The sequence below is a fragment of the Giraffa tippelskirchi genome, chromosome 9 (genome assembly GCF_054371585.1).
Source record: "Giraffa tippelskirchi isolate mGirTip1 chromosome 9, T2T-mGirTip1v1.2.pri, whole genome shotgun sequence".
Classification (NCBI taxonomy): domain Eukaryota; kingdom Metazoa; phylum Chordata; class Mammalia; order Artiodactyla; family Giraffidae; genus Giraffa; species Giraffa tippelskirchi.
In genome coordinates this window covers 2,122,528-2,148,127 of record NC_137283.1, presented here as the reverse complement: position 1 = coordinate 2,148,127, position 25,600 = coordinate 2,122,528, and the positions used below count along the sequence as shown (strand labels likewise).

Genomic DNA, 25,600 nt, shown 5'->3' with positions numbered 1-25,600 from the left:
ACTCCAGTGTTCTTGCCTGGAGAATCCTGGGGACGGGGGAGCCTGGTGGGCTGCCGTCTATGGAGTCACACAGAGTTGGACACGACTGCAGTGACTTAGCAGTATGACTGGTTACCTAGAATTTGGCGGTTTTTCTGGAGAGAAGCAAAGCATCTTTCCAATGAATGCGGAAGGACTCACCCTCATAGGAATCAGAGGCAAGCTGCCAAATTTTAAAACAGTTTTATAGGGACTTTTCTGGTGGTTCAGTGGCTAAGATTCCAAGCTCCCAGTGCAGAGGGCCTGGGGTCGATCCCTGACTGGGGAACGAGATCCCACATACTGCAACTAAGTGTTTGCATGCTGCAACTAAAGATCTGGTGCAGCCAAATAAATATTGTTTAAATAAATAAAAACAGGAGCATAGCCTTCAAGAAACACTTTGTATGTTTGTCAAACAAATCATCATGTCAAAATTTCCAGGCTTGAAGGCAATGAAGGGAGGAGAAGAGCAAGTTGCTGGGGGGAGAAAAAGCCTGTAGGTACTATTGTTGTGCAGTGCGACTTGTTGTGACCCCCAGGGACTGCAGTACGCCAGGCCTTCCTGCCCCTCACTAACTAGTAGATACTATTATCTTTGGCCAAAGCCCAAATGAAAAGAGTCAAAAGGTGCCCACTGATCTAGGAAGTTGTAATATTCTTTCAAGATAGGCAACTAAAATAAAGCAGAGAAAGGGAACTTAAATTTCTAATTCTCAATGTCACAGACCCACAATATAGTTCAAGACTTGCTGAAGAGAAGGTGAAGAAAGAATTCATAGGACCTGGACTCCATCTTAGGCCTGTTTATGCTGATCATGCTTGGCCACCTCTCTACTGGGCTCTAAACTCTGTGCTTAGTGCCTATGGAAACGACAATAGAAGGATAAGACCCCCGCCCGACAGGAGAACCTTGAAGATCATATCCAGGTTACTCATCGCCTAAGAGAAAACATACACTAATCACCCCTGTCTGCGGACAGGCCATAAATTTTTCTGTACCTATCGGAGTGTAACCTCGGGCTTATTGATTATTGGCCAATTGTTTAACTGTTTAAACACATAACACATAAATGATGAGATTATTGTGATTGTATTTACCCTTCCTTTGTTTGTGTAGGTCTCAAGGAATTTGGGGTGGTGAGTTCAGACACGTACACACGGGGTATAAAAGATTTTCACAAATGCTGGTCGGGGCCCTTGGCTAAGACAAGACTCTGCCTTGGGCCCGCCGGTGTAATAAACTGCCCTCCACTACCTGTATTGTCCTTCTGAGTGAGTTTGTTTCCCAAAACGCGTGGCTATAACATTTGGTGCATTGGCCGGGAAACTCCTCACTTTGAGGAGACAAGTCCCATTTGGGACTACTCTGAGGCCTTGTGGCTTGAATCTTCTAGAGGGGGGAAGGCGCCTCGCCCTTCTAGAAGGATTCTGCTTCTCAATGCCCGGACCTTTCACGTTAACAGGTAGTGGACGGCAGCAGGGGAACTGAGCGCTCAGGTGAGGAGGAACCCACCCGGCAGGGTGGAAGAGGGGGCCTGATCACCCCCCTGGGAGGGGCTAAGAGGGGCACGGACCCATAGGAGCCTGGAATAGGCAGGCGGCGATTGCTTGGTACACAGGTCGACGAGCGTGTTAGGGCTTAGGAAGGGAATTTGTGAAGGTCATTTAGGAGGTGTGTCCACGCCGTCTCAGGGGAAATTATTACCAAGCGATCGCCAGGGCATTTTTAGGGTAGAAAACTGGTCCTTGTATGCTCGTATTTTGCCCTCCCCCAGGAGGTGTCCCGTCTGCTGTGAAATTCTTGACCCCCTCGGAATTGTCAGGCTAAAAGGAGGGGGATACATAAGTAAATATGAATTGGCTTTTCCGGAGACAGCCTGGGACATGGGATATTTAACCCATCTGTGTTTTCATCTACACCTGATGAAGCCCACCAAGGCAGAACAGACTTTCATGGAGAAACAGTCTTGGACCACGTGGTGGTCTGGTTTGGCCATGCTGACCAGCAGGTGAAGACACGCCGATCCCCCTTCTCCCTCTGGGATCTGGCAAGATTTGGACGAGGATGAGCTGCCCCTCCCCCATACTGGATGATGATGCGCCTGCAGCCCAGTGCTCCACCAGGACCGGAGGCCACCTTAATGCCCAATCCAGGGCCAGGTGAAGTTCTTGCAGCAGCCGTGGCTCCTCCGGCAGCTCTCCCGGAGGTTGTAGAGCCGCCACCTCGGCAGGCCCCGATCCCAGTGGCAAAAGCCTCTGGCCAGCACTTCCAGGATCCGGCTCCAGCTGAACCGCCCAAGTTATACCCGTCTCTCCCGGTGAGTACTGACAAGAAGGGGAGGGAGACGTTGGAATTAAGCAGAGACTGCTCTCTGCCAGAGAGCCGGAGGGAACGAAAGAGAACAGACAAGAGATTCCCAATGCTAGCTGCTGCTCTGGGAAAGTCTATCTCGGGCCCTCCAAAAAACCTCCTCTGCACCCAGGGACAGGACAGTCCTTCAACCGGTCCCAACGGAGGCCCTGGGCCCCGTTACAGCCAAACCAGTGTGCCTGGTGCCGAGGTTTTGGCCTCTGGAAAAATGAATGCCCTAAGGCAAGGAAAGAAGAGGAAGCTCCTGCAGTTGTGGGGCTTGCTGACTTGGAAATTAAATAGGGCTGCCAGGGCTCAGAGATATTAGGTCCCCGAGAGCCCATGGTAACCTTAAAAGTGGGGGACCAGACATTCCTGAGTGCCCAGTACCCCTGTTGGGAAGAGACTTGCTCTCCAAGCTAGGAGCACAAGTGACTTTCTCCCCTGAAGAGAGGCCCACCTTCCGGATAGGACTATGACTTATTTGTTCTCTCTCTCAATACCCACCCCAAGATGAGTGGAGGTTGCATGAGCCTCCAAAGGAAGAACCAGGTGGGCTTGAAAAACGTGAGAGAGAGATAACTCTATTCCCTGAGGTCTGGGCGGAAGACAACCGCCGCCCCCCCACCCCCCCGCAGGCTGGCTAAACATCAAACCCCAGTGATAATAGAACTCAAGCCCAGTTAAAAAGCACCAGTACCCACTACCAACAGAGGCCCGGGCCGGCATACTACCCCACATCAATAGATTGAAACAAGTGGGCATTCTGGTAGAGTGCCAGTTGGCTTGGAATACGCCAATCCTGCCAGCCAAAAAGGAAGGAAGACAGGACTATAGGCCTGTACAAGATCTCAGGCTAGTCAACCAGGCTACTGTGACTTTACATCCCACTGTTCCAAACCCCTGTACCTTACTTAGCCTCCTCCCACCGAGGACTAAAGTTTATACTTGCCTAGATCTCAAGGATGCCTTCTTCTGCATACGCCTTGCCCCAGCGTCACAGCCCGTCTTTGCCTTTGAATGGGAAGATCCAGTCGGGGGCACCAAACAGCACCTCACCTGGGCTCCCCCACAAGGGTTTAAGAATTCCCCAGCCATCTTTGGGGAAGCCTTGGCTTCTGACCTGGATTCATTCCAGCTGGACAAGTATGGATGTTGGCTCCTACAATACATGGATGACCTGCTGCTGGCTGCCGAGACCAATTTAAAATGCTGGGAAGGGACAAAAGCACTACTCCAGCTGCTGATGGAATCAGGTTACCCGGTGTGGAAAAAGAAGGCACAGATCTGCGAGGAGGGGGTAAGGTATCTGGGGTTTGTTTTAAAAAAGGGCACAAGGTTACCATTACCTGCTGGTCATGGTGTGTACATTCTCGAGATGGGTAGAAGCTTTTCCTACCTGGACTGAAAGAGCATCAGAAGTAGCCCAGTGCCTGCTTAGAAAAATAGTTCCCAGATTTGGATTTCCTACCAGCATTGGATCAGACAAGGGCCTGGCTTTTGTAGCTGATTTAGTACAACAAATAAACAAAACTTTAAACATCAAATGGAAACTGCACACTACATATAGGCCCAGAGTTCTGAGATGGTGAAATGAACCAACCAGACACTTAAAGAGACTCTCCAAGTGGATCATGGAGACTGACTGCTCCTGGGTGGACTTGCTTCCGACGGCTCTGCTCAGACTCAGGATGAACCCACGGTCCCAAAGCTACTCTCCATACGAAATTGTGTATGGGAGGCCCCCTCCCATAATAAAACAGGTGTCAACAAATTTGCCTCAGGTAAGGGGAGATAGAATTTCACAGCAGATGGAACTAGGTAAGGTAATAAATCAGGTAACTAAATTTGTACAAAAAAGGGTGCCGTTCCCCCTTGGGGAGCAGATTCATAAGTTTACGCTTGGTGACCATACGGTCAATAGACTTGGGTCATGGAGTTACATATTATGTAAACAGCAGTTTCATAAAAGTAACAAAAGCGGTAATTCAAAATAAGATGGCATTAGACATACTCACAGCAGCCCAGGGGGGGACTTGCGCCATAATTAAAGTCAAATGTTGTGTATACATCCCTGACCTGTCTGAAAATGTATCTACTGCCTTAGAGAATACGCAAAATCAAGTGCAAGCAGTGTCTGATGAAAATATTCCCTTTTAGACTTCGGTCCTGTCCTGGGAAAAGGGAGATTGGTGGAAAACTATTGTTACTGTTGCCATAATAGTTCTAATCATACTGCTTTGTGGGCCCTGCTCCTTACAAAGTCTTGTGAACTTTGTAACCCAGAGGTTGATAGTGTTCTCTCACGTGGGTGGCCAGAGGGCTAGGGTACAATATATTTCAATAAATGATGCTTGTTATGAAAACTAAGAGCATCAAGAGGGGGGAATGAAGAAGGAATTCATAGGACCTGGACTCCATCTTAGGCCTGTTTATGCTGATCATGCTTGGCCACCTCTCTAATGGACTCTAAACTCTGTGCTTAGTGCCTATGGAAACAATAGAAGGATAAGACCCCCGCCCAACAGGGGAACCTTGAAGATCATATCCAGGTTACTCATTGCCTAAGAGAAAACATACACTAATCACCCCTGTCTCTGGACAGGCCATAAATTTTTCTGTACCTATCGGAGTGTAACCTCGGGCTTATTGATTATTGGCCAATTGTTTAACTGTTTAAACACATAACACATAAATGATGAGATTATTGTGATTGTATTTACCCTTCCTTTGTTTGTGTAAGTCTCAAGGAATTTGGGGTGGTGAGTTCAGACACGTACACACGGGGTATAAAAGATTTTCACAAATGCTGGTCGGGGCCCTTGGCTAAGACAAGACTCTGCCTTGGGCCCGCCGGTGTAATAAACTGCACTCCACTACCTGCATTGTCCTTCTGAGTGAGTTTGTTTCCCAAAACGCGTGGCTATAATAAAGGAAGAACATTTTCTTTCCTGGTGGCTCAGTTAAGAATCTGCCTGCGATGTAGTAGACCCAGGTTGGGTTCCATCCTTGAGTGGGGAAGATCCCCTGAAGAAGAGAAGGCTACCCACTCCAGTATCTTGCCTGGGAAATCCCATGGACAGTGGAGCCTGGCGGTCTACAGTTCATGGGGTTCCAAAGAGTCCAACAGGACTGAGCAGACTCACAGTTTCATACCTTCACTTTCATTTGTACAATGACCCGTTTTGGTTTTAAAATTCAGCCTTATTTCTGCCTCAAATGATTCCTTCTCCTTCTCAACCATTCTAACTCTGCACCACCGTCAGCGGAGTGGATGTAGGGGTCGATCAGCAAATAATAAAATGGGGGGTCAGCTGTGGCAAGAAGGGTGTGTTTGGGGAGGAGTCCCAACCCTTTGCCCTGGCTCTTATCTCTGAGCTCTTACGGGCCCTGCTGATGGCGGGCACTTCCAGGTTAAGTTCTCCAGGGCACGAGAGGTCCCTCTGGAAGTTCAGCCACCCTTCCTGGCAGACCCCCAGCGCTGATCACATGGCGAGCACCCCTGGCCGGTTCCTGGCTGTCTCGAGCTGTGGCCATCCATCTCCACTGCCCTCCCTGCCGCCTCTTGGTCTGTGGGTACATAAACGTTTCTTTCTCCCCTCTCTGGAGCGGGCACGTGAGGTGTGGTGGGGATGCTGGGTGCAGAGCCTCGACGGCCGCACGCACTACCTAGCTCCTAGCTTCTCGAGGCCCTGCCCAGGTGGCGCATGCGCAGGCCCGCAGGTCTGGTGGCCCCGCAGAGAGGAAATATCAGCGACCCTAACCCTCACAGGGGACCCCCTTGGGTCCTCCCACACTCGCCTTCAGGGTCCTGAAGCAGGAGAAGCAGAGGCAAGATCGCTGTACACTGCCTCCCCCATCCCCGGAAGGCGAGCCCCGCCCCCCGGGGGGGTCCTCCTGAATGGACTGGGCTGCGTGGGCTGGGGGGTGTCCCTGCTGTGCCCCCCGCTGCCCACATCACCTCTCCACCCCCCTGCTCCCACCCCCAGGCCAGTCCGGGAGCGGCAGGCGGCGCTGCTGCTGCTTCTCGGAGGCCAGACTCCAAGGATCTGTTTCCAGGGAAGCCTCTGAGTCACAGTTCTGGGAAGATGGGGGGAACGTCGCACGTGACCCATAATCTCGTCCTGTGACGTAAGTTAATGCTGCTAATGCTTTCCTGAGTTCGTGGCACCTGCGGCTTTCTGTGTGTGAGGAAAGGACGGATCCCAGCTTGTCCTCTCCGCTGCCTGCAGGGACCGGCGTCTCCTGTTGCTCCAGACCCCGCGACTCTGTCCCACAGGGTTGGAGAGGGGCGCTGGGGGCTCGCTCCCTCATGCCCAGCTCTCAGGGGTGCGGGGGCCGGCCCACTCGGGCTATAGGCCTGGGGCGAGGGCAAACATCCACACTCTTTCCCGGCCCCAGGTGCGAGGGGTGCTGCGCGGTGAAGCCCGGGAGGAAAGTGTGTTCCAGCAGTGAATTACAGACACGGATCAGGAGCAGTGGGGTAGATTCCTATCAAAAAAGGACAAGAGGCACAGACAGCTGCGGGAGAACGGGCCTCCTGGGATCAGTCTATGAGTCTCGTTTGGATTCGCACTTGTTCGGTGGCTAGCCAGCCTTTAATTTTTCTTGTTTTTTACTTTTAGGGGGCATGGCATGTGGGAATTTATTTCCTTCACCGGAGATCACACCTGCGCCCCCTGTGTTGGAAGGGCAGAGTCTTAACCATTGGACTGCTGGGAAAGTCTCTGTGGCTACAGTATTAGGATGAGAGTAGACCTGTGCTAGGGAGAAGCCTGCCTCCCTAGATAGGGGGATGGAGTAGGGGCCAGAGGAGGGTTGTACTTAGAAAGTTTGGTCATCTGTATCGCCAGTCACCTGAGGGGTACATACATCCTCAGAACCTGAACCGAGATCAGTGTCCCCAGGTAGAAATAACAGCTACCATTTGTTGAACCCTTGTCTATGCCAGGCTCCATCTCAGATGGTTATCAAATACAATCTCACATAGTCTCCACAACACCATGAATACAAGCAGGCAAGCTGGGACACAGAGAAGTTAAGTAACTTGTCCAAGGTCACACAGCCAGTATGCAGGAGGGTGTGCCTTTGAAGATGAGCGATTTCCCTTCAGAGCCCCAGTTCTGAGCCTCTGCCGTTTTCATTGCCACCCCGGTGCAGGCAGGATTCTTTGGAGTTGGGGGTGCAGCAGCATAACCTGGGGAATTAGAATGAAACTCACCAGCAAGAGGAGCAGAAAGAGGTTCATTGTAAGGTCCATGCCTTTTTTTACTTGCACATTTTTTTCCTATCTGTGGTCGTAATTGTACACCTTTTTCAGTTTAGTTAGGGAATTCATCAGAATGGGGTTTTTGCACTTGGATGAGATTGACACAAATGGATCAGGGTGTCTGTGGCCACCATCATGATGGCAAGGCAGGTCTGTCGTGTTGCTTTCATCTGGACATTCCTCTCCGCGGCCAAAGTTGAAGTTCCTAGTTTGAATTTGTTGGAGAACACAAATATATACACTACTATTTATAAACTAGATAACCAAAAAGAACTTACTGTATAGTGCAAGGGAACTCTACTCAATATTCTGCGATAACCTATATGGAAAATAATTTGAAAAACAATACACACACGTATGTGAATAACTGAATCACTGTGAAACTAATACGTTGAAAATCAACTATACTCCGATACAAAATTTTTAAAAATCAACTTTAAAGCTAGAAAAAAAAAATTGCCAAAAAATTCCAGAAGAAAGCCCTTGTAGCTCAGTCAGTAAAGAATCTGCCTGCAATGCAGGAGACCCAGGTTCGATTCCTGGGTTGGGAAGATCCCCTGGAGAAGGAAATGGCAACCCACTCCAGTATTCTTGCCTGGAGAGTCCTATGGACAGAGGAGCCTGGCAGGGTACAGTCCATGGGTCGCAAGAGTCAGACAAGACTTAGTGACTAAACCACCAACTACCACCACCATTTCAGCAGAACTTTGGTAATTGAGGGGGTGTATCACCCACCAGGCTCCTCTGTCCATGGGATTCTCCAGGCAAGAATACTGAAGCAGGTTGCCATTGCTTTCTCTAGGGGATCTTCTAGACCCAGGGATTGAACCTGCATCTCTTATGTCTCTTGCACTGGCCAGCTGGTTCTTTACCACTAGTGCCACCTGGGAAGCCCATATATATGTGGGTCTGACTCCTCAGTGGAAATAAATATTCATTTTTATAACTAGTTGTGTATTTTATATTTGTATTCTTTTTTTTTTAAAGAAAAGTCCTGGAAATTGTAAAAGCTTCAGATCCTACAGAACCCAAGGTTTTTCTGATGCCCAGGGCTGCAGAGGTGTCCTGGATTTCAGCAACCCAGTAGTGAGTTTCTCTCATCACTGGCTGACTTTTCTAGAGGAGTTTTATCATTACCCTCTATTGTCCTGTGGCAGTATGCCTGATTTTAACAGTATTGATACTAACATTTATTTCTTAATTCCCTTCTTATTTGTTTAGGGCTAAAATTCACATACTAAAGCTTTTTAGAATTACATTAAAACTCAAATATATATATGAAATACTCATAAAAAGATGGAATCTTGCCATTTTCACTTATATGTGAAATCTAAAACCAGAACAAAGAAAACAAGACAGAAACGACTCGGATACAGAGAACCATCTGGTGGTTACTATAGGGGTGAGCTGGGGGTTGGGTGAAATATTTGAAGTGGATTAAGAAAGATGAACTTCCAGTTATAAAATAAATAAGTCACAGGGATGTAATGTACAGCACAAGGAATACAGTCAATAATACCATAATAACTTTGTACGGTGACAGATGGTTACTAGACTTTCTACAGTCATCAATCTGGAGTGGACATAGATGTCAAAACACTACGCTGTACACCTGGAACTCATATATACTGTATGTCAATTACACATAAATTAAAAAAAGGATACATCTTAAAAAAAAAAAAAAACTCTGAGTAAGACTTCAACAAATTTCCTTGTGCTGGAGCACAATGTCTAGAATTTGTTTCTGCTCACTTCCCAGCTCAGAGGGGTGATGTTCCTACAGAAGTTACTACCACACAAAGTAGATTCTTATATTCTCCTTGTTAACAAAAGGAGACATTTTATAAGAGGAAGTAGGGTGTTAGGAGTTGATAAATGTTAAGATGGATTCTAAGCCTGTAAGCTGCTTCTCATACTGATTCCACACTGTTCATGGGGTTCTCAAGGCAAGAATACTGACGTGGTTTGCCATTCCCTTCTCCAGTGGACCACGTTTTGTCAGAACTCTCCACCGTGACCTGTCCGTCTTGGGTGGCCCTACACGGCATGGCTCATAGTTTCATTGAGTTAGACAAGGCTGTGGTCCATGTGATCAGATTGGTTAGTTTTCTGTGACTGTGGTTTTCAGTCTGTCTGCCGTCTGATGGAGAAGGATAAGGAGGCTTATGGAAGCTTCCTGATGGGAGAGACTGACTGAGGGGGAAACTGGGTTTTGTTTTGATGGGCGGGGCCATGCTCAGTAAATCTTTAATCCAATTTTCTGTTGATGAGTGGGATTGTGTTCCCTCCCTGTTATTTACCTGGGGCCAAACTATGGTGGAGGTGATGAAGATAATGGCGACCTCCTTCAAAAGATCCCATACACACACTGCTGCACTCAGGGCCCCCAACCCTGCGGCAGGCCACTGCAGACCCCTGCCTCTGCCGGAGACTCCTGGACACTCACGGGCAAGTCTGGGTCAGTCTCTTCGGGGGGTCACTGCTGCATTCTCCTGGGTCCTGGTGCACAAGGTTCTGTTGTGCCCTCCAAGAGTCTGTTTCCCAGTCCTGTGTAAGTTCTGGTGGCTCAATGGTGGGGTTAATGGTGACCTCCTCCAAGAGGGCTTATGCCATACCCAGGTTTGCTGCACCCAGAGTCCCTGCCCCTGCGGTAGTCCTCTGCTGACTCGTACTGCCACAGGAGACACTCAACACAGTTCTGTCTCAGTCTCTGTGGGGTCTCTGGGTCCTCGTGTGTACAAGGTTTGAGCCCTCTGAGCATCTCTGGCGGGTATGGGGTTTGATTCTACACGGGATTTCGCCCCTCCTACACCCTTTGCCCTTGGATGTGCGGTATCTCCAAAGATGGAGAAGCTCTATATAGTCAGCAAAAACAAGACTGGGAGCTGACTGTGGCTCGATCATGAACTCCTTATTGCCAAACTCAGACTTAAACTGAAGAAAGTAGGGAAAACCACTAGACCATTCAGGTATGACCTAAATCAAATCCCTTATGATTGATTATACAGTGGAAGTGAGAAACAGGCTCAAGGGATTAGATCTGATAAACAGAGCCTGAAGAACTGTGAATGGAAGTTCGTGACATTGTAAGGAGGCAGGGATCAAGACCATCCCCAAGAAAAAGAAATGTAAAAAAGCAAAATGTTTGTGTGAAGAGGCCTTACAAAATAGCTGAGAAACGAAGAGAAGTGAAAGGCAAAGAAGAAAAGGAAAGATACATCCATTTGAATGCAGAGTTCCAAAGAATAGCAAGGAGAGATAAAATCTTCCTCAGTGATCAATGCAAAGAAATAGAGGAAAACAACGGAATGGGAAAGACTAGAGATCTCTTCAAGAATATTAGAGATACCAAGGGAACATTTCATGCAAGGATGGACACAATAAAGGACAGAAATGATAGGGACCTTACAGAAGCAGAAGATATTAAGAAGAGGTGGCAAGAATGCACAGAACTATACAAAAGAGATCTTCATGACCCAGATAATCACAATGGTGTGATCACTCACCTAGAGCCAGATATCCTGGAATGTAAAGTCAAGTGATTCTTAGGAAACATCACTATGAACAAAGCTAGCAGAGGTGATGGAATTCCAGTTAAGCTAGTTCAAATCCTAAAAGATGATGCTGTGAAAGTGCTGCACTCAATATGTCAGCAAATTTGGAAAACTCAGCAGTGGCCACAGGACTGGAAAAGGTCAGTTTTCATTCCAACCCCAAAGACAGGCAATGCCAAAGAATGCTCAAACTACTGCACAATTGCACTCATCTCACATGCTAGTAAAGTAATGCTCAAAATTCTCCAAGCCAGGCTTCAACAGTATGTGAACCATGAACTTCCAAATGTTCAAGCTGGATTTAGAAAAGGCAGAGGAACCAGAGATCAAATTGCCAGCATCCGTTGGGTCATCGAAAAAGCAAAAGAGTTCCAGAAAAACACCTACTTCTGTTTTATTGACTATGCCAAAGCCTTTGACTGTGTGGATCATGATAACTGTGGAAAATTCTTCAAGAGATGGGAATACCATACCACCTGACCTGTCTCTTGAGAGATCTGTATGCAGGTCAGGAAGCAATAGTTAGAACTGGACATGGAACAACAGACTGGCTCCAAATTGGGAAAGGAGTATGTCAAGGCTGTATATTGTTACCCTGCTTATTTAACTTATATGCAGAGTACATCATGAGAAACGCTGGGCTGGATGAAGCACAAGCTGGAATTAATATTCCCAGGAGAAATATCAATAACCTCAGATATGCAGATGACACCACCCTTATATGAGAAAGCAAAGAAGAACTAAAGAACCTCTTGATGAAAGTGAAAGAGGCGAGTGAAAAAATTGGCTTAAAACTCAACATTCAGAAAACTAAGATCATGGCATCTGGGTCCCATGACTTCATGGCAAAGAGATGGGGAAACAATGGAAACAATGACAGACTTCATTTTCTTGGGCTCCAAAATCACTGCAGATGGTGACTGAAGCCAGGAAATTAAAAGACATTTGCTCCTTGGAAGAAGAGTTATGGCCAACATAGACAGCATATTAAAAAGCAGAGACATTACTTTACCAACAAAAGTCTGGCTAGTCAAAGCTATGGTTTTTCCAGTAGTCATGTATGGATATGCGAGTTGGACCATAAAGAAAGCTGAGAGCAGAAGAATTGATGCTTTTGATCTGTGGTGTTGGAGAAGACTCTTGCAAGTCCCTCGAACTGCGAGGAGAGCCAACCTGTCCATCCTAAAGGAAATCAGTACTGAATATTCATTGGAAGGACTGATGCTGAAACTCCAATACTTTGGCCACCTGATGCGAAGAACTGACTCATTTGAAAAGACCCTAACGCTGGGAAAGATTGAAGGTGAGAGGAGAAGGGGACGACAGAGGATGAGATGGTTGGATGGCATCACGGACTCAATGGACATGAGTTTGAGTAAACCCTGGGGACTGGGAGACTGAACTGAGCTGAAGCTGCTTCTCATAGCCCTGCTGATTCTCCAAGGGGCACCAGGCCAGGCCCTCCCTCCCGGCCCTCCCCCACCCCCTCAGGCCTGGGCTCCGAGGCTCCGCCTGGAGAGGGCGCGGAATCGGAATCGATGAGAACCGCAGAGGCGCGCGGCCACGCTCAGAGCGGCTCACTAAGATGCTTTCCAACCCCTAGTCTCCTTCTCCACCCTCTATTTCATGTAGAAATAGATACCAGTAATGAATAATAAGTACTATTAGTACTCACGGGCTGTAAGAAATAGTTGTTATTAGCAATAACCTATTTTCTTATCACGGAGAAGGCAGTGGCACCCCACTCCAGTACTCTTGCCTGGAAAATCCCATGGATGGAGGAGCCTGGTAGGTACAGTCCATGGGGTCGCTAAGAGTCGGACACGACTGAGCGACTTCACTTTCACTTTTCACTTTCATGCATTGGAGAAGGAAATGGCAACCCACTCCAGTGTTCTTGCCTGGAGAATCCCAGGGACGGGGGAGCCTGGAGGGCTGCCGTCTATGGGGTCGCACAGAGTTGGACACGACTGAAGCGACTTAGCAGCAGCATTTTCTGGTCACACTTCCGTCCTAATCTAGACACTCCTTTACCAGTTGCCTGAGTTCACCTCAGTGAAGAGGTCAAGATCAAGAATTTCCTTGATTGGACCTGGGATGGTCGTGGGAGGGGGAAGGAGCAGTCCCACTTGGCATGGCTCTAATGGGCACAGCCTGACTCACAGGTCTCACGTCCAGCAAGCCCTTGGGCACATTTCTGCTCCAATGCTGGTGGCCCTAGTCATGTCTTACTGTGTGTTTGTACTTCAACCCGGGCTCCTGAGCTGTAGGACATGGGGTAGACCATGGAAACCAGACCAGGGAAACCCACACTCATCTTAGGAAGGACAGAGGAAAAAAGACTCCGCAGATAAAGCTTTTCTTGTATTAGTGAGCAGGAGGCAGCAGATGTAATGACAAGTGCGTGGGTTCATGATAAGATACTAGCCATGAGCAGTGACATCATCTCGGCTCCCACTCCCCTGGCCTGCGCTGGAGAACAGGCTTACTCAAGCAGATCTTGCTTAACAGATGTGCGTGTTTTCATTTGTTTTTTAGATAACTGACTGTACTGCACTCTGCATCGGCCATCAGGCTCCAGCAGGCCCACCCGCCTCAGCCGCCTGTCACCTCATGCCTACAGGCGTGCGTTGTGCTGATGCTGGCGTTGTTCACTTCCTCACTTGCCGGACTGAAATGAGCCATCAACGCATGTCCGAAGTGGTGTTGGCATCGTTTCTGTAAAAGCAGGTTGTCAGGATCTTTGCTGTTGAGGGTTACGGTTGTGGGGTGGGGGTGGGGGAGTTGGTTCCCAGGGCAATTCTCTGAGTGCTGTGAAAATGGGGCCCACAGGGGCCACCCAGAACATCCCTGATCCCTACTGGGACCAACATTTAAGGAGACAACTCTTGAAGGATGAGCAGGAGACAGCCAGATGGAGAAAAGCCAGGGGGTATTTGGGGGTAGGAACAGCGTGTCCGGGGACTTCCCTGGTACCCTACTGGTTAAAGCTTCACCTTCCAAATGCAGGGGGTGCAGGCTCGGTCCTTTGGAGTGCGGGGCGCTAAGATACACGTCAGATCCAAAAAAACAAAACATGAAACAGAAGCAGTATTGTAACAAATTCAACGAAGACTTTAAGACAATGTGCTAAGTCACTTCAGTCGTGCCCAACTCTTTGCGACCCTGTGGACTGTAGCCTGCCAGGCTCCTCTGTCCATGGGATTCTCCAGGCAAGAATACTGGAGTGGGTGGCCATGTTCTTCTCCAGGGCATCTTCCTCACCCAGGGATCGAACCCATGTCTCTTACGTTTCCTGCATTGGCAAGTGGATTCTTTACTATTAGCACCACAGCCAGATCCCAAGATCCTAGTCCCCTGCTCAGGAAATGAACCTGGGCAGCCTGGATAAAAAACAGGAATCCTAGTCACTAGTTTGTCCACGTCAAAACATAAAAAATTCATCATATATATATATATTCATCATATATATATATATATACATGGCTCTGTATTTGAGGTTCACTCCCAGAAGGCCTCCAGGGACTTGGCTTTTGCTGGTGGCATTAAGGCCATGGATATGTCTTGCTGGACACAGTGGTCGTGAAGGTGTTGAGCACACAGCATCCGTCAACATTTATGTGAAAAACCGGACCATTCTCCTCTCTGGGGGTGTGGGACGGAAGCAGAGATAATCATGGAGGACCAATCAGAGGTGCTGGGTAGAGGATTTGGGATTTTTGCCTTGAAGTTGTTTTGTGGGAAAAGTTGGAAAGCTAACCTGACCCCCTGTGAGGCCCCCAAAGTTTTGATGGCTTAGGCTCTCCAACGCTCGCTTAGCTTCTGGAGGATTAAGACTTTAATCCTGAACATGACTATTTGAAAGGTCACAGAATTGAGTTTCTTCTGGCTTGTTCAGATGTGATAGAGTTTGTATTGGCGTGAGACAAAAGCTAAATTCCTAAGCTGGGGGAGTAGGGCGGGGAGCAGAGTGCTTAGGCGGGATTAGTCCTTCTCTGAGTCTCAACCTCAGCAACCCAGTGTTTCCTTAACTGATCAGAGCAAAGAGGCTCTGAGATCTTGCACCTTCAGCCCTGCTTTCCCTCCTGCTGAACCTTCTGAGAAATAGCTCCCTGCCCTCTGGATTGGCGCTACTTACTCCTTCGATCCAGTGGCCAATGACCAGCCTCAGTGTCTTCCCTTCAAGAAAGCCCATTCCCCATTCCTGCCAGAAATCAACAGAGAATTCACGAAAAATGGAATTGAGCCAGAAATGTTGATTCACGTTCTTTGGCCTAATGATGACATAAGACCAAGGGTTTTATTCTCAGAAGCTGTTTAACAGAATGTAGAAAAAGAAGTTTTAAAAGCATCAGGAAGGAGGTTTTGAGAATTGAGATTTTGCTTGAAGTGTTTACGTTATCTGCAAGTTCTTCTGATTCAGGTCCCCAGTGACCTTGTGGGGGCCAATGGAGTTTCTTCAGTAAATTTTGAGGAAAAGTTCTAATTATAATCAGTGCTCTCCAGAGAGCCTTATGGCCAAAGCGAACCATACCTGAGGGAATGTTATGAATAAAACTGAAGAACTTCAAGCCCTCACTTTTTACTGATGCTGACAACTCAGCGTCTGTGCACTGGTGTTGAGTTAAATCTCAGAGAGAGAGTTTTAGGTGGAATAGAAGAAAATAGCTTCATTGCTTTGCCAGGCAAAGGAGACACAGTGGGTTTCTGCCCCTTGAATACTGAGTCCCCATCCAGGAGGATTTGGTGAGAATTTTCATAGCAATAGTTCAAGGTTTAGGTTGCTGGTAAGGATCAGGGTGCGTGTAGGGCCTGCACTCCTAGCCTCAAGCTCTGATCAAACTCTGACGAGCTCGTGAAAGTGTGTTTAGTCATGACCTGACTCTTCAGGAATAGTGGAGTGGGCTGCCATTTGCTTCTCCAGGGGAACTTCCTGATCCAGGAATCGAACCCCTTGTCTCCTGCATTGCAGGCAGACCCTTGACCATCTAAGCCGCCAGGGAAGCCTTCTGGCTCCTTTAATCTGGCATCAGGTAGTCTTCTCTGGAGTGAAGTCTTTCATCTGTTGGAGTTTCAGTTCTATAGGGAGCTTCAGCGCGTTCTGTGTGCCCTTGAGGTGGAGCCAGCACCCTGCCCTGAGGCTGCTCCTCCCTCCCTTGTTAGCATCTGCTCTTTGGAACTCAGGCAAGTCCATGGAGGCTGGAGTCTGTTCCCTACAAGGAAGAAACGGGGGGGACACAGTCTTCCAGGCCCAGGATTCCTACAGGGTCGTGCTCCTTGCCCTCACCAAGGAAATGTGGGGGAATTAGGAAAGGAGATAGAAGATAGTACCCAGAACGAGGGGATTCGGGGGCTCCTCCTTTAATGGAGCCGAGACGCCATTAAACGCCACCTTTGTTTGCGCCGTAAACTCTGAATTCAGAGAAGGCTCCTTTGAGGGGCTTGGCGGTCCAGTGGTTGGAGCATCGCTCTTCCACTGCAGGGGCTCGGGCTCCCTCCCTGTTTGGGGAACTTGTGAGGCGTGGCAAGCACACACACACAAAGACTCCGCCGAGATCTGCTTTCCTCTCTCATAACCCTTGAACTACATTTAAGCCCACATGAAGCTGCTGTGTTCCTGGTGGTATTTGGTCTAAGGCTGCCAGTTCGGGGAAACCTTTGTACCTTATTGCTGATTCAGGCAACTCTGAGGATTACTGAGTGTTGGGTGGAGTGTTTGAAATGAGATTAAGCTAGAGCAAAGCTAATTGTTGCTTCAGCTTGAATGGATGAGGGATGGGCCGACTTCGGGGTGGGGACGGGGGGAAGGGAAAGTCCTGCCTTCCTTGCCCTCAGGAACTGCTTTTGAACGGTAAACACCCTTGGCTCCCTGCCTGAACATGGAGACTGAGTTTGGAAGTCAGTTGGTGAGTCTTCGACATTATAGCAAAGACAGCTTCAGATGTAAAGTGGTATCTTCTCATGAGATCACACAGCTGCTGTCACAAGGGGCCTTTTGTTGTTGGAATATCTATTTTCTGATGTGATGAGAGCCAAGTCTCCCTTTTTTACCTGGGAATGCCCTGACCTGCAGCACACCCTGTATCTTGGTGCTAGATGCGATTGTTATAGGAAGAGGGACCCCTTACAGAGCCCGAGAATGGTCTCTTGTCCAACATTTGGAAATGAATTGTTGGAGGAGACACACAAGCTGACAAAACAAGAGATTTTATGGGAAGACGCGCCCTGGTGGAGAGCAGCAGGGTAGGGAAACTCTGGAGAACTGCTCTGCACATGGCTCATGTTCTAGGGTTTGATCGTGATGGGATTAGTTTCCTGGTTGTTTTTGGCCAATCATTCTGACTCAGAACCCTTCTTGGTGGCACATGCATTGCTCAGCCAAAATGGATGCCAGCGAGGAGGATTCTGGGACATGGTCGGACACGTAACGTCTCCTTTCGCACTTTCCCGAGCTCTTCCAGTTAGTGATGGCTTATTCGGTCCATGTTCCTTCCCAGGACCTCCTATTGTAAAATAACTCACGCAGATGGTCACTATGGTGCCTGGCCAGGGTGGGCGGTTTCAGTCAGAGTGCTTCCCCTAACACAGCTCCACTGCAAAAAGATGTATCTGTTAAGAGAAATAAAGATTATGTCTACAAAAATGCACAAGGCATAGAGAACACCTCTTGGAAGGCATGCTTACTGACTATTTTTACACCATAATTGCAACAAACTGCCCTTTTGTTCAAGGGGTCAGTTGGCCCCATGGCACCCTGGAGCACATTTGTTTTGGCCATTCTGAACATGTCATGAGGCCACATTTGCTATTAGGTGTGTCCTTTGGATCAGGCAGGTGGCAGGCAGCATAGTTACTGCTCCCTGTGCCCGGCTACCCCACTTCCGTGCTGTGAAGTCTCATTTCTGAGTCTTTCTGGACAAGGGATTTTCTTTCTTTCTTTCTTTTTTTTTTAAATATGGAACGCTTCACGAATTTGCGTGTCATCCTTGTGCAGGGGCCATGCTAATCTTCTCTGTATCGTTCCAATTTTAGTATATGTGCTGCCGAAGCGAGCACTGGACAAGGGATTTTCATAGACGTTTCCAATTAGGTTGGGTCAGAGGCATCTCTTAAAACTCACTGTGACCCCCCACATGTACAATTTGGTCCCACAGTGTGCCCTCTAAGACAGTGATTCTCAAACTTTGCTGCAATGTGTAGGTACCTGGGACGTTTTTGTAACTCCCAGTTGAATCAAATTCTCTTTGTTGCAGGAGGGGGGACCCCTTCCAGGCCCGAGAATGGGCTCTTGTCTAACACTCAGAAATAAATTGGCCAAGGGGACTCGTGTGCTGATAAAGCAAGAGACTTTATTGGGAAGGGGCGCTAGGTGGAGAACAGGAGGGTAATGGAACCCAGGAGAACTGTTTTGCTTGCTGAACATGTGGCTTGCTGTCTTCGGGTTTATGGTGATGGGATTGGTTTCTGGTTTGTCTCTGGCTGATTATTCTTACTCAGGGGCCTTCCTGGTGGTGCAGCCATCACTCAGCCAAGATGAATTCCAGCAAGGATTCTGGGAGGTTGGCGGGACCTATTTTTATTTTCATTACTCTAGGAGGTGGGTCATAGAGGATCTTGTTGTGATTTATGTCGTAGAGTGTTCTGCTTATGTTTTCCTCTAAGAGTTTTATAGTTTCTGGTCTTACATTTAGGTCTTCAATCCATTTTGAGTTTATTTTTATGTGTGGTGTTAGGAATTGTTCTCATTTCATTCTTCTACACGTAGCTGCTCAGTTTTCCTAACACCACTTATTGAAGAGACTGTCTGTTTTCCATTGTATATTTTTATTTCCTTTGTCAAGATAAGGTGCCCGTAAATGTGGGGATTTATCTCTGGGCTTTGTATCTTCTTCCATTGGTCTATATTTCTGTTTTGGTGCAAATACCATACTGTCTTGGTGACTGTAGCATAGTATAGCCTGAAGTCAGGAAGGTTAATTCCTCCAGCTCCATTCTTCTTTCTCAAGATTGTTTTGGCTATTCAGGATCTTGTGTGTTTCTATACAAATTGTGAAATTGTTTGTTCTAGTTCTGTGAAAAATACCATTGGTAGTTTGATAGGAATTGTATTGAATCTATAGATTGCTTTGGGTAGTATGGTCATTTTCACAATATTTATTCTTCCAATCCAAGAACATGGTATATCTCTCCATCTGTTTGTGTCATCTTTAATTTCTTTCATCAAGTGTTATAGTTTTCTGCATACAGGTCTTTTGTCTCTTTAGGTAAGTTTATTCCTAAGTATTTTAATCTTTTTGTTGCAATGATGAATGAGATTGTTTCGTTAATTTCTCTTTCCAACTTTTCATTGTTAGTGTAAGAGTGAAACGGATTTCTGTATTAGTTTTGCATCCTGTGACTTTGCTATATTCATTGATTAGTGCTAGTTACTTTCTGGTCGCATCTTTAAGGTTTTCTATGTAGAGGATCATGTCATCTGCAAACAGTGAGAGTTTTACTTCTTCTCTTCCAATCTGGATTCCTCTTATTTCTTTTCCTTCTCTGATTGCTGTGGCTAGGACTTCTAAAACTATGCTGAATAGTAGTGGCAAGAGTGGGCACCCTTGTCTTGTTATTTATTTTAGAGGAAATGCTTTCAATTTTTCACCATTGAGAATAATATTTGCTGTGGGTTTTTCATATGTGGCCTTTGTTATGTTGAGGTATGTTCCTTCTCTGTCTACTTCCTGGAGAATTTTTATCATAAATGCCTGTTGAATTTTGTCAAAAGTTTTCTCTGCATCTATTGGGATGATCATACAGTTTTTATCTTTCAGCTTGTTAATATAGTGTGTCACATTGATTGACTTGTGTATATTCAAGAATCCTTGCATCCCTGGGATAAAGCCCACTTGGTCATGATGTATGATCTTTTTAATATGTTATTTTATTCTGTTTGCTAGAATTTTGTTGAGAATTCTTGTGTCTGTGTTCATCAATGATCTTGGCATGTAATTTTCTTTCTTTCTTTCTTTTTTTTGGCTTTGGTATTAGGGTGATGGCCTCATAGAATGAGTTTGGGAGCTTCCCTTCCTCTGCAACTTTCTAAGGGAGTTTGAGTAGGATAGGTGCAGCTTTTCTCTAAACTTTGGTAGAATTCCCCTGTGAAGTCATCTGGCCCTGGGCTTTTATTTGCTGGAAGATGTTTTATTATAGTTTTTTGTTATTATTGTATTTTTGACTTCTGTGTCTGTGATTGGTCAGTTCATACTTTCTACTTCTTGGTTCAGTTTTGAGAGGTTGCACTTTTCTAAGAATTTGCCTGTCTTCCAGGTCGCCCATTTTATTGGTGTACACTTGCTCACAGTCGTCTCCTATGATCCTTTGTATTTCTGTGTTGTCTGTATAACTTCTCCTCTTTCATTTCTAATTTTATTGATTTGAGTCTTTTCCCTGTTTTCCTTGATGCATCTGGCTAATGGTTTGTCAGTTTTGTTTATCTTCTCAAAGAACCAGCTTTTAGGTTTATTGATCTTTGCTGTTGGCTCATTTCTTTTTCACATATTTCTGCTCTGATCTTTAAGAGTTCTTTCCTTCTACTGACTTTGGAGTTTTTTTGTTTTTCTTCTAGTTGCTTTAGGTGTATGGTAGAGTTGTTTATTTGGTTTCTCTCGTTTCTTGAGGTAGGTCTGTATTGCTATAAACTTCTCTCTTAGCATTGCTTTTCCTGCATCCCATAGGTTTTGCATTGTCGTGTTATCACTGTCATTTGTTTCTAGGCATAGTTTGATTTCTTCAATGACCTATTGGTTATTCAGAAGCATATTGTTTAGCCTCCATGTGTTTCTGTCTTTTATAATTTTGTTCCCTGTAGTTGACATCTCCTCTTATAGTGCTGTGGTCAGAAAAGATTCTTGAAATGATTTTACTTTTTTTAAAAATTTGCCAAAGCTTGATTTATAGGCCCCAATATTTTTTAAAATGCTTCTGGTGATTGCAACCTATAGTCATGATGGAGAACCAGCCCTCAGGCCTATGCCCCAAGGTGGTGAATGAGCGTCATCTGTGCATTTACCAGCTGCTTCTGAGCTTGAACTTATGCTGCGAGCCAGGGTCCTGCTTCCATGGTAAAAACTCACCTTTCTGATTGGTAAAGCTATTGAGGTGAGTAGCACTAAACACATACACACACATGGGTCTTTAACAAGACAGCTCACAAGATTGTCACAAGCTACTCTGGGACCCACTCTGCCCCCCAGTCCTCAGCCACTCCAGGCCTGAGGCTGCGCTCCGGCCTGGATGCTAGAAAGCTAGTGACAGCACAGCCTCCATTTGCATTTGGAACTTGGGGCTGTTGCCTGGGGACCCGAGGAGCACAGTCCCCCTGTACCCATTTCTCAGTCTTAAAGAAAACCGGGAGTTGAGCATGGGAAGTGGTGAGAAGAAATGCCTCAATTTGCTTGGTAGGGTGGTGGCTCCTAAAGAGACCGAGCTCAGCTGAGGTCGAGCTGGGGGTACTCAGCCTGATGGGAGCTTTGCCTGCTGGGGACTGGAGGGAGGGGTAAGAAAGTGACATTTCTGGAAGGTTCCTGGGCGCTTGATGGAAGTTGAGTCCTGCTTTCAACTATGAGATAAGAGGCCAGTCAAGCAAGGGCTCTCTGAAATATAAATGTGTGATCCCCTGGGGAACCTGGGAACTACTGGGCCAGAGGAAATCCTGGAAAAGATAGGATGGCAAAGCATGTAAACTCTTGAAAGTGGGGCCACTGCAGATTCGCAGCATTCTCAAACACAGCAATTAAAACCTAAGTACAGAAAGGTAAAGTAACAAAGCACAAGTTTTCTAAAATCCCGCTACCAAGGGAAAGTCCTTCTAAACACCTTCCAGACAGCTCTCTGCAAGTGTGTGTGTCTGACTGTACATTTTCACAGAACTGGGACCTAAAGTTCACGCAGCTTTTTAAAAATGTCTTAATCACTATTTCCTTTTAAATTGAGGTATAGTTGATTTACAATGTGTTAACTTCTGCTGTACAGCAAAATGATTCATTTGTACAAATACATACATTTTTTTAAATGTGTTCTTCTCCATTATGGTTTATCATAGGATATTGAATACATAGCTTTGAAACTAGTTTTCCTTTCAGTCAACAATTAGTCCTGGACTTCCTCTGTGTCAGAGAATTTACACCCACATCATTTTCAATGTTTGCAGCACGTTCCCTTGTATGTATGTATATACCACAATTTGACCAGCCTTTTATAAATAAAGCTGCTAACAGCTATCTTGCCCATATCCCTCTTTTTTTTTTTTGAGCATTTTCTTCATATCTCTCGAGATGTACCTGGGAGGGATTGCCGGGCTATAGGCTGTCAGTCTCCTCTTATATGACATTGAGATGGTCTCTCCTTTTTGTTTTCTCAAGCAATTCTGCAATGATTCTTGTTCTGCTAACAATGTAAGTTCTCTAAGGGCAAGTGCCTTTTCTGTTTGCTTCATAGTTGAATTCCAAATGGCTATGTTGCTACTCTCAACATATACTGGTTGAAATAACTGAACAACATGGATTTCTTTCACATGTGTAGGAATACAGTCAGTTCTTGACTCAAAGTTTTCATTGTTCTGTCCATGTCTGAGGATGACCATGACAATTCTCTGTGAGTATTGATTTGGAGGTTACAAATAAATTTTAGTGAGTAGGCAAATTTGCAAAAACACAATTCACAAGTAATAAAAATCCACTGTATTTCATAAGATATATTGCTAGAATCAGACTTGTTGGATAAAAGAACATGTACACTGTAAGTACTGATGCTGCTGCTGCTAAGTCGCTTCAGTCGTGTCCGACTCTGTGCGACCCCACAAACGGCAGCCCACCAGGCTCCGCCGTCCCTGGGATTCTCCAGGCAAGAATACTGGAGTGGGTTGCCATTTCCTTCTCCAGTGCATGAAAAGGAAAAGTGAAAGTGAAGTCGCTCAGTCGTATCCGACTCTTAGCGACCCCATGGACTGTAGCCCACCAGGCTTCTCCATCCATGGGATTCTCCAGGCAAGAGTACTGGAGTGGGGTGCCACTGCCTTCGTAAGTACTGATAGATACTGTCAAATTTCCACCACCCGTCATGGAAAGTAACGTTAATTTACTTTTCCATCATTGGTATGTGAACATGCTTGTCAACCCTAGACCAAATCTGTTGTTGTTGTTGTGGACATGGATTAGATTTTTTTTTTTTAAATGGCGAAAATCACACAGGCGAACACAAAAATTAAAATTGACCAACTAGGAAGGAGGCCAGGGCTGGAAAACAAAGGGAATGAGTGTCCAAAGTCTCCTAGAAGCTTCCTGGAATCCTGGGTTCCTTCCAGGATCCTCCATGCCTGGGTGCCTCCTGGACCCCTTCCAGGAGTACCATAGGGCTCAGTTTGGAAACCAGCACTCTGGGCCAAGGGATCCCCTGTACAAGAACGTTGAGATGTCCAAGACTGGTTCCCATGGTGACGTTAGCCTGAGTGGATGCCTGGTCCTCCTCCAGCAGGGCTGCCGCAGTGGAGGAGACAACAGCTTGGATACAGAGTTGTGCGGCGAGAGTACTGGCCGGGTGGCGCCCTGTCACACTTGCAGCTGGGACCTTCACTCTCCGGGCTGTCCATGAAGGCAAACGTGCCCGCCAGCTCTCCTCCTCCTCAGCGCAGAGTCCAGGAAGAAGCACATTCTTCAGGGCACTGTCACGGAGAAGCCAGCAGGGCAGAGGCTGTCCGTGGGGCTGCTGCAGACCGTATGGGAGGAAGGGTTCTCCTGGACCGGCTCTCAGTCTCTGCCGGGTGAGGCTGAGGACCCGCCGGCTTGAAGGGGGAGCCAGAGCCCTCTCCAGGGCTGGAAGCCTGGCCAGAGAGCCAGGATGTGGGCCTCTCCCGCCACCGCCAGGGTGAACTGCTCTCCATCTTGTGTTCGGTCCCTGATCCTCCCCTGGGAGACGCCGAGGGCAGTGATTTCGAGCTGTTGAATAGCTCCTGCTTGAGCAGTGCCATTTCTCCAACAGGTCCAAGAAGATGACCCTCTTCTGGGCAGCTGACCCTTGGCCTTTGCACCTGGAGCTCGGGGGCTTGGGGGTTGAGAGGGCACCAGCCGGGGCTTGGAGCGGGCTCCCAGAGGGATGGAAGCCACTTGGTCAGCAGAGCCACCTCGCCCTCCTCCCAGCTGCATCCGCCTGCGCTGGGCTCCTGGCAACTGCTTCTCCGACCTGTCAGGCATGCGCTGTGGGTGCAGGAGCCCTTCCTTCTCCTCTCCCTGCCCCTTCCCTGCCCCCTGCCCCATCCTTTCTCCTTCTCTCCCTCCCTCTTCTCCACCCCCTGCCCCTCCTTCTCCCTCCTTTGCCCTCTCCCCCTTCCCCTCCTCCTTCTCCCCGCCTCGTACAACTCTTCCCAACCCTCTCTGCAGCGGGAAGTGGCGCTACGCTCCCAGACACCCCAAATCTCTAACTTCCATGCTTGCCTGGTGACTGGCCTGTGGTCAGCGCTGAGTAATTGAAGGCTTGGTTGGGTGACTGAACGACTGAGTGAAGGAATGAATACTTCACTTCAGGGTCTTTACTTCCCTTCCATGTAGTTGTGGATTTTCTAGATTTCTCTGAAGCTGATCTAGACAGTAGTCCCTGGATGGATTCTTTGGGTATTTCTACCTCGACCTTTCGTGAGTCCACACAGCAGTGGGAAAGCAGGGGTTCTGAAAAGCAGTGATGGCTCAGGGGCCCAGGTTTGTCTCCACAATGGCCATGAGCCTCTAGCAGAAAGCGCAGTTATTTTTACAGAGCAAAAACGACTGCCTCTGATATGTAATTTTTTCAATTCAGTAAATTAAAAAATGTGTTTTAAACCAAAGACCACACTAATTAACACCAAAGAAATTTAAGCTTGCATTCACGTTTTCCACTAACCTTAATGAAGTGCTTGGGTTGCTGGCACGGCCCAGCGTTGGGAGAAGAAAGGGCAGATCTGTGCGCCCCAGGCTGCTGTGCACAGCGATGGTGCCAGGCGTCTCCTCATCTGCAGGCACAATACTCTTTACTGAGCATCCACAGTTGACAAAGATAATGAGTCTCTTTCCAAGTTTATTCCCAATTTTATTAATAGATTATTTTATAGACTAATGCAATTATAAATTAGCTATTCAACAGCGCACAATGGAATTCATGAACAAATCTGGTTCAATGCTTTTCTTGATTGCACTGCGTGTATAACATCTTTAAAGGATTCTATTCTTAATTCACACCAACAATTAATGTTTGCACACAGTGTATTAATTATTTCAGTTTGCTGGGAGAAGTCCCAGTTGTTCATTGATAGGGATGAATTAACATTTTCCTGCATTACTAATCTGGAATTTCTGGGGAAAAGGAAAGAAAAGTGTTTTTTTATTTTTCTAATTT

General features: G+C 47.0%; 1 long non-coding RNA gene and 1 other non-coding gene across 2 annotated transcripts; one reads left to right on the top strand and one right to left on the bottom strand.

Annotated features, from left to right (window-relative positions):
* Positions 1 to 6,344: 6,344 nt before the first annotated feature.
* On the top strand, positions 6,345 to 25,052 carry LOC145521227 (uncharacterized). The gene is made up of 4 exons (XR_014065250.1): positions 6,345 to 6,502; positions 13,733 to 13,924; positions 23,711 to 23,996; positions 24,215 to 25,052. It is a non-coding gene; the product is annotated as an uncharacterized LOC145521227 (long non-coding RNA).
* LOC145522173 (U6 spliceosomal RNA) lies at positions 18,144 to 18,250 on the bottom strand. The gene has a single exon (XR_014065970.1). It is a non-coding gene; the product is annotated as a U6 spliceosomal RNA (small nuclear RNA).
* Positions 25,053 to 25,600: the final 548 nt, after the last annotated feature.